The 12,968-nt window shown below is 37.8% G+C and overlaps 25 non-coding genes across 25 annotated transcripts; all 25 read left to right on the top strand.

The window, feature by feature from the left end:
- Positions 1–293: 293 nt before the first annotated feature.
- TRNAG-UCC (transfer RNA glycine (anticodon UCC)) lies at positions 294–365 on the top strand. Its single transcript has one exon. It is a non-coding gene; the product is annotated as a tRNA-Gly (tRNA).
- Positions 366–793: 428 nt separating this feature from the next.
- TRNAG-UCC (transfer RNA glycine (anticodon UCC)) lies at positions 794–865 on the top strand. The gene has a single exon. It is a non-coding gene; the product is annotated as a tRNA-Gly (tRNA).
- A 428-nt stretch (positions 866–1,293) lies between these two features.
- On the top strand, positions 1,294–1,365 carry TRNAG-UCC (transfer RNA glycine (anticodon UCC)). Its single transcript has one exon. It is a non-coding gene; the product is annotated as a tRNA-Gly (tRNA).
- A 428-nt stretch (positions 1,366–1,793) lies between these two features.
- TRNAG-UCC (transfer RNA glycine (anticodon UCC)) lies at positions 1,794–1,865 on the top strand. Its single transcript has one exon. It is a non-coding gene; the product is annotated as a tRNA-Gly (tRNA).
- Positions 1,866–2,293: 428 nt separating this feature from the next.
- TRNAE-UUC (transfer RNA glutamic acid (anticodon UUC)) lies at positions 2,294–2,365 on the top strand. The gene has a single exon. It is a non-coding gene; the product is annotated as a tRNA-Glu (tRNA).
- Positions 2,366–2,793: 428 nt separating this feature from the next.
- TRNAG-UCC (transfer RNA glycine (anticodon UCC)) lies at positions 2,794–2,865 on the top strand. The gene has a single exon. It is a non-coding gene; the product is annotated as a tRNA-Gly (tRNA).
- Positions 2,866–3,293: 428 nt separating this feature from the next.
- Positions 3,294–3,365, top strand: TRNAG-UCC (transfer RNA glycine (anticodon UCC)). Its single transcript has one exon. It is a non-coding gene; the product is annotated as a tRNA-Gly (tRNA).
- Positions 3,366–4,293: 928 nt separating this feature from the next.
- Positions 4,294–4,365, top strand: TRNAG-UCC (transfer RNA glycine (anticodon UCC)). Its single transcript has one exon. It is a non-coding gene; the product is annotated as a tRNA-Gly (tRNA).
- A 428-nt stretch (positions 4,366–4,793) lies between these two features.
- On the top strand, positions 4,794–4,865 carry TRNAG-UCC (transfer RNA glycine (anticodon UCC)). Its single transcript has one exon. It is a non-coding gene; the product is annotated as a tRNA-Gly (tRNA).
- Positions 4,866–5,293: 428 nt separating this feature from the next.
- TRNAG-UCC (transfer RNA glycine (anticodon UCC)) lies at positions 5,294–5,365 on the top strand. Its single transcript has one exon. It is a non-coding gene; the product is annotated as a tRNA-Gly (tRNA).
- Positions 5,366–5,793: 428 nt separating this feature from the next.
- On the top strand, positions 5,794–5,865 carry TRNAG-UCC (transfer RNA glycine (anticodon UCC)). Its single transcript has one exon. It is a non-coding gene; the product is annotated as a tRNA-Gly (tRNA).
- A 428-nt stretch (positions 5,866–6,293) lies between these two features.
- TRNAG-UCC (transfer RNA glycine (anticodon UCC)) lies at positions 6,294–6,365 on the top strand. Its single transcript has one exon. It is a non-coding gene; the product is annotated as a tRNA-Gly (tRNA).
- A 428-nt stretch (positions 6,366–6,793) lies between these two features.
- On the top strand, positions 6,794–6,865 carry TRNAG-UCC (transfer RNA glycine (anticodon UCC)). The gene has a single exon. It is a non-coding gene; the product is annotated as a tRNA-Gly (tRNA).
- Positions 6,866–7,293: 428 nt separating this feature from the next.
- On the top strand, positions 7,294–7,365 carry TRNAG-UCC (transfer RNA glycine (anticodon UCC)). The gene has a single exon. It is a non-coding gene; the product is annotated as a tRNA-Gly (tRNA).
- Positions 7,366–7,793: 428 nt separating this feature from the next.
- Positions 7,794–7,865, top strand: TRNAG-UCC (transfer RNA glycine (anticodon UCC)). Its single transcript has one exon. It is a non-coding gene; the product is annotated as a tRNA-Gly (tRNA).
- A 428-nt stretch (positions 7,866–8,293) lies between these two features.
- On the top strand, positions 8,294–8,365 carry TRNAG-UCC (transfer RNA glycine (anticodon UCC)). The gene has a single exon. It is a non-coding gene; the product is annotated as a tRNA-Gly (tRNA).
- A 428-nt stretch (positions 8,366–8,793) lies between these two features.
- On the top strand, positions 8,794–8,865 carry TRNAG-UCC (transfer RNA glycine (anticodon UCC)). Its single transcript has one exon. It is a non-coding gene; the product is annotated as a tRNA-Gly (tRNA).
- Positions 8,866–9,293: 428 nt separating this feature from the next.
- TRNAG-UCC (transfer RNA glycine (anticodon UCC)) lies at positions 9,294–9,365 on the top strand. The gene has a single exon. It is a non-coding gene; the product is annotated as a tRNA-Gly (tRNA).
- A 428-nt stretch (positions 9,366–9,793) lies between these two features.
- TRNAG-UCC (transfer RNA glycine (anticodon UCC)) lies at positions 9,794–9,865 on the top strand. Its single transcript has one exon. It is a non-coding gene; the product is annotated as a tRNA-Gly (tRNA).
- A 428-nt stretch (positions 9,866–10,293) lies between these two features.
- On the top strand, positions 10,294–10,365 carry TRNAG-UCC (transfer RNA glycine (anticodon UCC)). Its single transcript has one exon. It is a non-coding gene; the product is annotated as a tRNA-Gly (tRNA).
- Positions 10,366–10,793: 428 nt separating this feature from the next.
- Positions 10,794–10,865, top strand: TRNAG-UCC (transfer RNA glycine (anticodon UCC)). Its single transcript has one exon. It is a non-coding gene; the product is annotated as a tRNA-Gly (tRNA).
- A 428-nt stretch (positions 10,866–11,293) lies between these two features.
- On the top strand, positions 11,294–11,365 carry TRNAG-UCC (transfer RNA glycine (anticodon UCC)). Its single transcript has one exon. It is a non-coding gene; the product is annotated as a tRNA-Gly (tRNA).
- Positions 11,366–11,793: 428 nt separating this feature from the next.
- On the top strand, positions 11,794–11,865 carry TRNAG-UCC (transfer RNA glycine (anticodon UCC)). Its single transcript has one exon. It is a non-coding gene; the product is annotated as a tRNA-Gly (tRNA).
- A 428-nt stretch (positions 11,866–12,293) lies between these two features.
- TRNAG-UCC (transfer RNA glycine (anticodon UCC)) lies at positions 12,294–12,365 on the top strand. The gene has a single exon. It is a non-coding gene; the product is annotated as a tRNA-Gly (tRNA).
- Positions 12,366–12,793: 428 nt separating this feature from the next.
- TRNAG-UCC (transfer RNA glycine (anticodon UCC)) lies at positions 12,794–12,865 on the top strand. The gene has a single exon. It is a non-coding gene; the product is annotated as a tRNA-Gly (tRNA).
- Positions 12,866–12,968: the final 103 nt, after the last annotated feature.

The raw sequence follows: 12,968 nt of genomic DNA, 5'->3' as shown, positions 1-12,968 counted from the left end.
CTGCCTGATTAAAGATTTGTAAATACATTTTACACAGTTCACTGAGGTGCCATATGCAAGTAAAACGAAGGTCTTTTCTATTCTCAGTTTTTATACCACTGTATATCAGTTCAATGGTGCATAAAAACCTTAAGTATGGATGAGCCTAAATCTTGAATTGTGAATGTCATGCAATTTTCCAATTTTGTTTGAATATCTTCCACCAATGGTGCTACAGCGCAGGCTATAAATATCTTTCAAACAGTTGTTGTGATTTCCATATTGGCCACTATATGCATTGAAAAAGCGCTCAAGCATTGGTGGTATAGTGGTGAGCATAGCTGCCTTCCAAGCAGTTGACCCGGGTTCGATTCCCGGCCAATGCATCCTTTTCCTTATGTGCTGTTTTCGCACTTATAGTTGTTGCTTAAGATATGCTCAGATGACAAGGTCCATAGAAAATGTTAAAATCTTTGTAGAAATCATGATTCCTTCTTAGCAGATGACTTTTGATTCCACCACTGCCTGATTAAAGATTTGTAAATACATTTTACAAAGTTCACTGAGGTGCCATATGCAAGTAAATCAAAGGTCTTTTCTTTTCTCAGTTTTGATACCACTGTATATCAGTTCAATGGTGCATAAAAACCTTAAGTATGGATGAGCCTAAATCTTGAATTGTGAATGTCATGCAATTTTCCAATTTTGTTTGAATATTTTCCACCAATGGTGCTACAGCGCAGGCTATAAATATCTTTCAAACAGTTGTTGTGATTTCCATATTGGCCACTATATGCATTCGAAAAGAGCTCAAGCATTGGTGGTATAGTGGTGAGCATAGCTGCTTTCCAAGCAGTTGACCCGGGTTCGATTCCCGGCCAATGCATCCTTTTCCTTATGTGCTGTTTTCGCACTTATAGTTGTTGCTTAAGATATGCTCAGATGACAAGGTCCATAGAAAATGTTAAAATCTTTGTAGAAATCATTATTCCTTCTTAGCAGATGACTTTTGATTCCACCACTGCCTGATTAAAGATTTGTAAATACATTTTACAAAGTTCACTGAGGTGCCATATGCAAGTAAATCGAAGGTCTTTTCTTTTCTCAGTTTTGATACCACTGTATATCAGTTCAATGGTGCATAAAAACCTTAAGTATGGATGAGCCTAAATCTTGAATTGGGAATGTCATGCAATTTGCCAATTTTGTTTGAATATCTTCCACCAATGGTGCTACAGCGCAGGCTATAAATATCTTTCAAACAGTTGTTGTGATTTCCATATTGGCCACTATATGCATTCGAAAAGAGCTCAAGCATTGGTGGTATAGTGGTGAGCATAGCTGCCTTCCAAGCAGTTGACCCGGGTTCGATTCCCGGCCAAAGCATCCTTTTCCTTATGTGCTGTTTTCGCACTTATAGTTGTTGCTTAAGATATGCTCAGATGACAAGGTCCATAGAAAATGTTAAAATCTTTGTAGAAATCATGATTCCTTCTTAGCAGATGACTTTTGATTCCACCACTGCCTGATTAAAGATTTGTAAATACATTTTACACAGTTCACTGAGGTGCCATATGCAAGTAAAACGAAGGTCTTTTCTATTCTCAGTTTTTATACCACTGTATATCAGTTCAATGGTGCATAAAAACCTTAAGTATGGATGAGCCTAAATCTTGAATTGTGAATGTCATGCAATTTGCCAATTTTGTTTGAATATCTTCCACCAATGGTGCTACAGCGCAGGCTATAAATATCTTTCAAACAGTTGTTGTGATTTCCATATTGGCCACTATATGAATTGAAAAAGCGCTCAAGCATTGGTGGTATAGTCGTGAGCATAGCTGCCTTCCAAGCAGTTGACCCGGGTTCGATTCCCGGCCAATGCATCCTTTTCCTTATGTGCTGTTTTCGCACTTATAGTTGTTGCTTAAGATATGCTCAGATGACAAGGTCCATAGAAAATGTTAAAATCTTTGTAGAAATCATGATTCCTTCTTAGCAGATTACTTTTGATTCCACCACTGCCTGATTAAAGATTTGTAAATACATTTTACAAAGTTCACTGAGGTGCCATATGCAAGTAAATCAAAGGTCTTTTCTTTTCTCAGTTTTGATACCACTGTATATCAGTTCAATGGTGCATAAAAACCTTAAGTATGGATGAGCCTAAATCTTGAATTGGGAATGTCATGCAATTTGCCAATTTTGTTTGAATATCTTCCACCAATGGTGCTACAGCGCAGGCTATAAATATCTTTCAAACAGTTGTTGTGATTTCCATATTGCCCACTATATGCATTTGAAAAGAGCTCAAGCATTGGTGGTATAGTGGTGAGCATAGCTGCCTTTCAAGCAGTTGACCCGGGTTCGATTCCCGGCCAATGCATCCTTTTCCTTATGTGCTGTTTTCGCACTTATAGTTGTTGCTTAAGATATGCTCAGATGACAAGGTCCATAGAAAATGTTAAAATCTTTGTAGAAATCATGATTCCTTCTTAGCAGATGACTTTTGATTCCACCACTGCCTGATTAAATATTTGTAAATACATTTTACACAGTTCACTGAGGTGCCATATGCAAGTAAAACGAAGGTCTTTTCTATTCTCAGTTTTTATACCACTGTATATCAGTTCAATGGTGCATAAAAACCTTAAGTATGGATGAGCCTAAATCTTGAATTGTGAATGTCATGCAATTTTCCAATTTTGTTTGAATATCTTCCACCAATGGTGCTACAGCGCAGGCTATAAATATCTTTCAAACAGTTGTTGTGATTTCCATATTGGCCACTATATGCATTGAAAAAGCGCTCAAGCATTGGTGGTATAGTGGTGAGCATAGCTGCCTTCCAAGCAGTTGACCCGGGTTCGATTCCCGGCCAATGCATCCTTTTCCTTATGTGCTGTTTTCGCACTTATAGTTGTTGCTTAAGATATGCTCAGATGACAAGGTCCATAGAAAATGTTAAAATCTTTGTAGAAATCATGATTCCTTCTTAGCAGATGACTTTTGATTCCACCACTGCCTGATTAAAGATTTGTAAATACATTTTACAAAGTTCACTGAGGTGCCATATGCAAGTAAATCAAAGGTCTTTTCTTTTCTCAGTTTTGATACCACTGTATATCAGTTCAATGGTGCATAAAAACCTTAAGTATGGATGAGCCTAAATCTTGAATTGTGAATGTCATGCAATTTTCCAATTTTGTTTGAATATCTTCCACCAATGGTGCTACAGCGCAGGCTATAAATATCTTTCAAACAGTTGTTGTGATTTCCATATTGGCCACTATATGCATTCGAAAAGAGCTCAAGCATTGGTGGTATAGTGGTGAGCATAGCTGCTTTCCAAACAGTTGACCCGGGTTCGATTCCCGGCCAATGCATCCTTTTCCTTATGTGCTGTTTTCGCACTTATAGTTGTTGCTTAAGATATGCTCAGATGACAAGGTCCATAGAAAATGTTAAAATCTTTGTAGAAATCATTATTCCTTCTTAGCAGATGACTTTTGATTCCACCACTGCCTGATTAAAGATTTGTAAATACATTTTACAAAGTTCACTGAGGTGCCATATGCAAGTAAATCGAAGGTCTTTTCTTTTCTCAGTTTTGATACCACTGTATATCAGTTCAATGGTGCATAAAAACCTTAAGTATGGATGAGCCTAAATCTTGAATTGGGAATGTCATGCAATTTGCCAATTTTGTTTGAATATCTTCCACCAATGGTGCTACAGCGCAGGCTATAAATATATTTCAAACAGTTGTTGTGATTTCCATATTGGCCACTATATGCATTCGAAAAGAGCTCAAGCATTGGTGGTATAGTGGTAAGCATAGCTACTTTCCAAGCAGTTGACCCGGGTTCGATTCCCGGCCAAAGCATCCTTTTCCTTATGTGCTGTTTTCGCACTTATAGTTGTTGCTTAAGATATGCTCAGATGACAAGGTCCATAGAAAATGTTAAAATCTTTGTAGAAATCATGATTCCTTCTTAGCAGATGACTTTTGATTCCACCACTGCCTGATTAAAGATTTGTAAATACATTTTACACAGTTCACTGAGGTGCCATATGCAAGTAAAACGAAGGTCTTTTCTATTCTCAGTTTTTATACCACTGTATATCAGTTCAATGGTGCATAAAAACCTTAAGTATGGATGAGCCTAAATCTTGAATTGTGAATGTCATGCAATTTGCCAATTTTGTTTGAATATCTTCCACCAATGGTGCTACAGCGCAGGCTATAAATATCTTTCAAACAGTTGTTGTGATTTCCATATTGGCCACTATATGCATTGAAAAAGCGCTCAAGCATTGGTGGTATAGTCGTGAGCATAGCTGCCTTCCAAGCAGTTGACCCGGGTTCGATTCCCGGCCAATGCATCCTTTTCCTTATGTGCTGTTTTCGCACTTATAGTTGTTGCTTAAGATATGCTCAGATGACAAGGTCCATAGAAAATGTTAAAATCTTTGTAGAAATCATGATTCCTTCTTAGCAGATGACTTTTGATTCCACCACTGCCTGATTAAAGATTTGTAAATACATTTTACAAAGTTCACTGAGGTGCCATATGCAAGTAAATCAAAGGTCTTTTCTTTTCTCAGTTTTGATACCACTGTATATCAGTTCAATGGTGCATAAAAACCTTAAGTATGGATGAGCCTAAATCTTGAATTGGGAATGTCATGCAATTTGCCAATTTTGTTTGAATATCTTCCACCAATGGTGCTACAGCGCAGGCTATAAATATCTTTCAAACAGTTGTTGTGATTTCCATATTGGCCACTATATGCATTCGAAAAGAGCTCAAGCATTGGTGGTATAGTGGTGAGCATAGCTGCCTTCCAAGCAGTTGACCCGGGTTCGATTCCCGGCCAATGCATCCTTTTCCTTATGTGCTGTTTTCGCACTTATAGTTGTTGCTTAAGATATGCTCAGATGACAAGGTCCATAGAAAATATTAAAATCTTTGTAGAAATCATTATTCCTTCTTAGCAGATGACTTTTGATTCCACCACTGCCTGATTAAAGATTTGTAAATACATTTTACAAAGTTCACTGAGGTGCCATATGCAAGTAAATCGAAGGTCTTTTCTTTTCTCAGTTTTGATACCACTGTATATCAGTTCAATGGTGCATAAAAACCTTAAGTATGGATGAGCCTAAATCTTGAATTGGGAATGTCATGCAATTTGCCAATTTTGTTTGAATATCTTCCACCAATGGTGCTACAGCGCAGGCTATAAATATCTTTCAAACAGTTGTTGTGATTTCCATATTGGCCACTATATGCATTCGAAAAGAGCTCAAGCATTGGTGGTATAGTGGTGAGCATAGCTGCTTTCCAAGCAGTTGACCCGGGTTCGATTCCCGGCCAAAGCATCCTTTTCCTTATGTGCTGTTTTCGCACTTATAGTTGTTGCTTAAGATATGCTCAGATGACAAGGTCCATAGAAAATGTTAAAATCTTTGTAGAAATCATGATTCCTTCTTAGCAGATGACTTTTGATTCCACCACTGCCTGATTAAAGATTTGTAAATACATTTTACACAGTTCACTGAGGTGCCATATGCAAGTAAAACGAAGGTCTTTTCTATTCTCAGTTTTTATACCACTGTATATCAGTTCAATGGTGCATAAAAACCTTAAGTATGGATGAGCCTAAATCTTGAATTGTGAATGTTATGCAATTTGCCAATTTTGTTTGAATATCTTCCACCAATGGTGCTACAGCGCAGGCTATAAATATCTTTCAAACAGTTGTTGTGATTTCCATATTGGCCACTATATGCATTAAAAAAGCGCTCAAGCATTGGTGGTATAGTCGTGAGCATAGCTGCCTTCCAAGCAGTTGACCCGGGTTCGATTCCCGGCCAATGCATCCTTTTCCTTATGTGCTGTTTTCGCACTTATAGTTGTTGCTTAAGATATGCTCAGATGACAAGGTCCATAGAAAATGTTAAAATCTTTGTAGAAATCATGATTCCTTCTTAGCAGATGACTTTTGATTCCACCACTGCCTGATTAAAGATTTGTAAATACATTTTACAAAGTTCACTGAGGTGCCATATGCAAGTAAATCAAAGGTCTTTTCTTTTCTCAGTTTTGATACCACTGTATATCAGTTCAATGGTGCATAAAAACCTTAAGTATGGATGAGCCTAAATCTTGAATTGGGAATGTCATGCAATTTGCCAATTTTGTTTGAATATCTTCCACCAATGGTGCTACAGCGCAGGCTATAAATATCTTTCAAACAGTTGTTGTGATTTCCATATTGGCCACTATATGCATTGAAAAAGCGCTCAAGCATTGGTGGTATAGTGGTGAGCATAGCTGCCTTCCAAGCAGTTGACCCGGGTTCGATTCCCGGCCAATGCATCCTTTTCCTTATGTGCTGTTTTCGCACTTATAGTTGTTGCTTAAGATATGCTCAGATGACAAGGTCCATAGAAAATGTTAAAATCTTTGTAGAAATCATGATTCCTTCTTAGCAGATGACTTTTGATTCCACCACTGCCTGATTAAAGATTTGTAAATACATTTTACAAAGTTCACTGAGGTGCCATATGCAAGTAAATCAAAGGTCTTTTCTTTTCTCAGTTTTGATACCACTGTATATCAGTTCAATGGTGCATAAAAACCTTAAGTATGGATGAGCCTAAATCTTGAATTGTGAATGTCATGCAATTTTCCAATTTTGTTTGAATATCTTCCACCAATGGTGCTACAGCGCAGGCTATAAATATCTTTCAAACAGTTGTTGTGATTTCCATATTGGCCACTATATGCATTCAAAAAGAGCTCAAGCATTGGTGGTATAGTGGTGAGCATAGCTGCCTTCCAAGCAGTTGACCCGGCTTCGATTCCCGGCCAATGCATCCTTTTCCTTATGTGCCGTTTTCGCACTTATAGTTGTTGCTTAAGATATGCTCAGATGACAAGGTCCATAGAAAATGTTAAAATCTTTGTAGAAATCATTATTCCTTCTTAGCAGATGACTTTTGATTCCACCACTGCCTGATTAAAGATTTGTAAATACATTTTACAAAGTTCACTGAGGTGCCATATGCAAGTAAATCGAAGGTCTTTTCTTTTCTCAGTTTTGATACCACTGTATATCAGTTCAATGGTGCATAAAAACCTTAAGTATGGATGAGCCTAAATCTTGAATTGGGAATGTCATGCAATTTGCCAATTTTGTTTGAATATCTTCCACCAATGGTGCTACAGCGCAGACTATAAATATCTTTCAAACAGTTGTTGTGATTTCCATATTGGCCACTATATGCATTCAAAAAGAGCTCAAGCATTGGTGGTATAGTGGTGAGCATAGCTGCCTTCCAAGCAGTTGACCCGGGTTCGATTCCCGGCCAATGCATCCTTTTCCTTATGTGCTGTTTTCGCACTTATAGTTGTTGCTTAAGATATGCTCGGATGACAAGGTCCATAGAAAATGTTAAAATCTTTGTAGAAATCATGATTCCTTCTTAGCAGATGACTTTTGATTCCACCACTGCCTGATTAAAGATTTGTAAATACATTTTACACAGTTCACTGAGGTGCCATATGCAAGTAAAACGAAGGTCTTTTCTATTCTCAGTTTTTATACCACTGTATATCAGTTCAATGGTGCATAAAAACCTTAAGTATGGATGAGCCTAAATCTTGAATTGTGAATGTCATGCAATTTGCCAATTTTGTTTGAATATCTTCCACCAATGGTGCTACAGCGCAGGCTATAAATATCTTTCAAACAGTTGTTGTGATTTCCATATTGGCCACTATATGCACTGAAAAGGCGCTCAAGCATTGGTGGTATAGTGGTGAGCATAGCTGCCTTCCAAGCAGTTGACCCGGGTTCGATTCCCGGCCAATGCATCCTTTTCCTTATGTGCTGTTTTCGCACTTATAGTTGTTGCTTAAGATATGCTCAGATGACAAGGTCCATAGAAAATGTTAAAATCTTTGTAGAAATCATGATTCCTTCTTAGCAGATGACTTTTGATTCCACCACTGCCTGATTAAAGATTTGTAAATACATTTTACAAAGTTCACTGAGGTGCCATATGCAAGTAAATCGAAGGTCTTTTCTTTTCTCAGTTTTGATACCACTGTATGTAAGTTCATTGGTGCATAAAAACCTTAAGTATGGATGAGCCTAAATCTTGAATTGTGAATGTCATGCAATTTGCCAATTTTGTTTGAATATCTTCCACCAATGGTGCTACAGCGCAGGCTATAAATATCTTTCAAACAGTTGTTGTGATTTCCATATTGGCCACTATATGCATTTGAAAAGAGCTCAAGCATTGGTGGTATAGTGGTGAGCATAGCTGCCTTCCAAGCAGTTGACCCGGGTTCGATTCCCGGCCAATGCATCCTTTTCCTTATGTGCTGTTTTCGCACTTATAGTTGTTGCTTAAGATATGCTCAGATGACAAGGTCCATAGAAAATGTTAAAATCTTTGTAGAAATCATTATTCCTTCTTAGCAGATGACTTTTGATTCCACCACTGCCTGATTAAAGATTTGTAAATACATTTTACAAAGTTCACTGAGGTGCCATATGCAAGTAAATCGAAGGTCTTTTCTTTTCTCAGTTTTGATACCACTGTATATCAGTTCAATGGTGCATAAAAACCTTAAGTATGGATGAGCCTAAATCTTGAATTGGGAATGTCATGCAATTTGCCAATTTTGTTTGAATATCTTCCACCAATGGTGCTACAGCGCAGGCTATAAATATCTTTCAAACAGTTGTTGTGATTTCCATATTGGCCACTATATGCATTCGAAAAGAGCTCAAGCATTGGTGGTATAGTGGTGAGCATAGCTGCCTTCCAAGCAGTTGACCCGGGTTTGATTCCCGGCCAATGCATCCGTTTCCTTATGTGCTGTTTTCGCACTTATAGTTGTTGCTTAAGATATGCTCAGATGACAAGGTCCATAGAAAATGTTAAAATCTTTGTAGAAATCATGATTCCTTCTTAGCAGATGACTTTTGATTCCACCACTGCCTGATTAAAGATTTGTAAATACATTTTACAAAGTTCACTGAGGTGCCATATGCAAGTAAATCGAAGGTCTTTTCTTTTCTCAGTTTTGATACCACTGTATATCAGTTCAATGGTGCATAAAAACCTTAAGTATGGATGAGCCTAAATCTTGAATTGGGAATGTCATGCAATTTGCCAATTTTGTTTGAATATCTTCCACCAATGGTGCTACAGCGCAGGCTATAAATATCTTTCAAACAGTTGTTGTGATTTCCATATTGGCCACTATATGCATTCGAAAAGAGCTCAAGCATTGGTGGTATAGTGGTGAGCATAGCTGCTTTCCAAGCAGTTGACCCGGGTTCGATTCCCGGCCAAAGCATCCTTTTCCTTATGTGCTGTTTTCGCACTTATAGTTGTTGCTTAAGATATGCTCAGATGACAAGGTCCATAGAAAATGTTAAAATCTTTGTAGAAATCATGATTCCTTCTTAGCAGATGACTTTTGATTCCACCACTGCCTGATTAAAGATTTGTAAATACATTTTACACAGTTCACTGAGGTGCCATATGCAAGTAAAACGAAGGTCTTTTCTATTCTCAGTTTTTATACCACTGTATATCAGTTCAATGGTGCATAAAAACCTTAAGTATGGATGAGCCTAAATCTTGAATTGTGAATGTTATGCAATTTGCCAATTTTGTTTGAATATCTTCCACCAATGGTGCTACAGCGCAGGCTATAAATATCTTTCAAACAGTTGTTGTGATTTCCATATTGGCCACTATATGCATTAAAAAAGCGCTCAAGCATTGGTGGTATAGTCGTGAGCATAGCTGCCTTCCAAGCAGTTGACCCGGGTTCGATTCCCGGCCAATGCATCCTTTTCCTTATGTGCTGTTTTCGCACTTATAGTTGTTGCTTAAGATATGCTCAGATGACAAGGTCCATAGAAAATGTTAAAATCTTTGTAGAAATCATGATTCCTTCTTAGCAGATGACTTTTGATTCCACCACTGCCTGATTAAAGATTTGTAAATACATTTTACAAAGTTCACTGAGGTGCCATATGCAAGTAAATCAAAGGTCTTTTCTTTTCTCAGTTTTGATACCACTGTATATCAGTTCAATGGTGCATAAAAACCTTAAGTATGGATGAGCCTAAATCTTGAATTGGGAATGTCATGCAATTTGCCAATTTTGTTTGAATATCTTCCACCAATGGTGCTACAGCGCAGGCTATAAATATCTTTCAAACAGTTGTTGTGATTTCCATATTGGCCACTATATGCATTGAAAAAGCGCTCAAGCATTGGTGGTATAGTGGTGAGCATAGCTGCCTTCCAAGCAGTTGACCCGGGTTCGATTCCCGGCCAATGCATCCTTTTCCTTATGTGCTGTTTTCGCACTTATAGTTGTTGCTTAAGATATGCTCAGATGACAAGGTCCATAGAAAATGTTAAAATCTTTGTAGAAATCATGATTCCTTCTTAGCAGATGACTTTTGATTCCACCACTGCCTGATTAAAGATTTGTAAATACATTTTACAAAGTTCACTGAGGTGCCATATGCAAGTAAATCAAAGGTCTTTTCTTTTCTCAGTTTTGATACCACTGTATATCAGTTCAATGGTGCATAAAAACCTTAAGTATGGATGAGCCTAAATCTTGAATTGTGAATGTCATGCAATTTTCCAATTTTGTTTGAATATCTTCCACCAATGGTGCTACAGCGCAGGCTATAAATATCTTTCAAACAGTTGTTGTGATTTCCATATTGGCCACTATATGCATTCAAAAAGAGCTCAAGCATTGGTGGTATAGTGGTGAGCATAGCTGCCTTCCAAGCAGTTGACCCGGCTTCGATTCCCGGCCAATGCATCCTTTTCCTTATGTGCCGTTTTCGCACTTATAGTTGTTGCTTAAGATATGCTCAGATGACAAGGTCCATAGAAAATGTTAAAATCTTTGTAGAAATCATTATTCCTTCTTAGCAGATGACTTTTGATTCCACCACTGCCTGATTAAAGATTTGTAAATACATTTTACAAAGTTCACTGAGGTGCCATATGCAAGTAAATCGAAGGTCTTTTCTTTTCTCAGTTTTGATACCACTGTATATCAGTTCAATGGTGCATAAAAACCTTAAGTATGGATGAGCCTAAATCTTGAATTGGGAATGTCATGCAATTTGCCAATTTTGTTTGAATATCTTCCACCAATGGTGCTACAGCGCAGACTATAAATATCTTTCAAACAGTTGTTGTGATTTCCATATTGGCCACTATATGCATTCAAAAAGAGCTCAAGCATTGGTGGTATAGTGGTGAGCATAGCTGCCTTCCAAGCAGTTGACCCGGGTTCGATTCCCGGCCAATGCATCCTTTTCCTTATGTGCTGTTTTCGCACTTATAGTTGTTGCTTAAGATATGCTCGGATGACAAGGTCCATAGAAAATGTTAAAATCTTTGTAGAAATCATGATTCCTTCTTAGCAGATGACTTTTGATTCCACCACTGCCTGATTAAAGATTTGTAAATACATTTTACACAGTTCACTGAGGTGCCATATGCAAGTAAAACGAAGGTCTTTTCTATTCTCAGTTTTTATACCACTGTATATCAGTTCAATGGTGCATAAAAACCTTAAGTATGGATGAGCCTAAATCTTGAATTGTGAATGTCATGCAATTTGCCAATTTTGTTTGAATATCTTCCACCAATGGTGCTACAGCGCAGGCTATAAATATCTTTCAAACAGTTGTTGTGATTTCCATATTGGCCACTATATGCATTGAAAAGGCGCTCAAGCATTGGTGGTATAGTGGTGAGCATAGCTGCCTTCCAAGCAGTTGACCCGGGTTCGATTCCCGGCCAATGCATCCTTTTCCTTATGTGCTGTTTTCGCACTTATAGTTGTTGCTTAAGATATGCTCAGATGACAAGGTCCATAGAAAATGTTAAAATCTTTGTAGAAATCATGATTCCTTCTTAGCAGATGACTTTTGATTCCACCACTGCCTGATTAAAGATTTGTAAATACATTTTACAAAGTTCACTGAGGTGCCATATGCAAGTAAATCGAAGGTCTTTTCTTTTCTCAGTTTTGATACCACTGTATGTAAGTTCATTGGTGCATAAAAACCTTAAGTATGGATGAGCCTAAATCTTGAATTGTGAATGTCATGCAATTTGCCAATTTTGTTTGAATATCTTCCACCAATGGTGCTACAGCGCAGGCTATAAATATCTTTCAAACAGTTGTTGTGATTTCCATATTGGCCACTATATGCATTTGAAAAGAGCTCAAGCATTGGTGGTATAGTGGTGAGCATAGCTGCCTTCCAAGCAGTTGACCCGGGTTCGATTCCCGGCCAATGCATCCTTTTCCTTATGTGCTGTTTTCGCACTTATAGTTGTTGCTTAAGATATGCTCAGATGACAAGGTCCATAGAAAATGTTAAAATCTTTGTAGAAATCATGATTCCTTCTTAGCAGATGACTTTTGATTCCACCACTGCCTGATTAAAGATTTGTAAATACATTTTACACAGTTCACTGAGGTGCCATATGCAAGTAAAACGAAGGTCTTTTCTATTCTCAGTTTTTATACCACTGTATATCAGTTCAATGGTGCATAAAAACCTTAAGTATGGATGAGCCTAAATCTTGAATTGTGAATGTCATGCAATTTGCCAATTTTGTTTGAATATCTTCCACCAATGGTGCTACAGCGCAGGCTATAAATATCTTTCAAACAGTTGTTGTGATTTCCATATTGGCCACTATATGCATTGAAAAAGCGCTCAAGCATTGGTAGTATAGTGGTGAGCATAGCTGCCTTCCAAGCAGTTGACCCGGGTTCGATTCCCGGCCAATGCATCCTTTTCCTTATGTGCTGTTTTCGCACTTATAGTTGTTGCTGAAGATATGCTCAGATGACAAGGTCCATAGAAAATGTTAAAATCTTTGTAGAAATCATGAT

The sequence above is a fragment of the Pseudophryne corroboree genome, chromosome 4 (genome assembly GCF_028390025.1).
Source record: "Pseudophryne corroboree isolate aPseCor3 chromosome 4, aPseCor3.hap2, whole genome shotgun sequence".
Classification (NCBI taxonomy): domain Eukaryota; kingdom Metazoa; phylum Chordata; class Amphibia; order Anura; family Myobatrachidae; genus Pseudophryne; species Pseudophryne corroboree.
The sequence above is the reverse complement of the archived record's forward strand: the minus strand, read 5'-3'. Positions and strand labels throughout refer to the sequence as shown.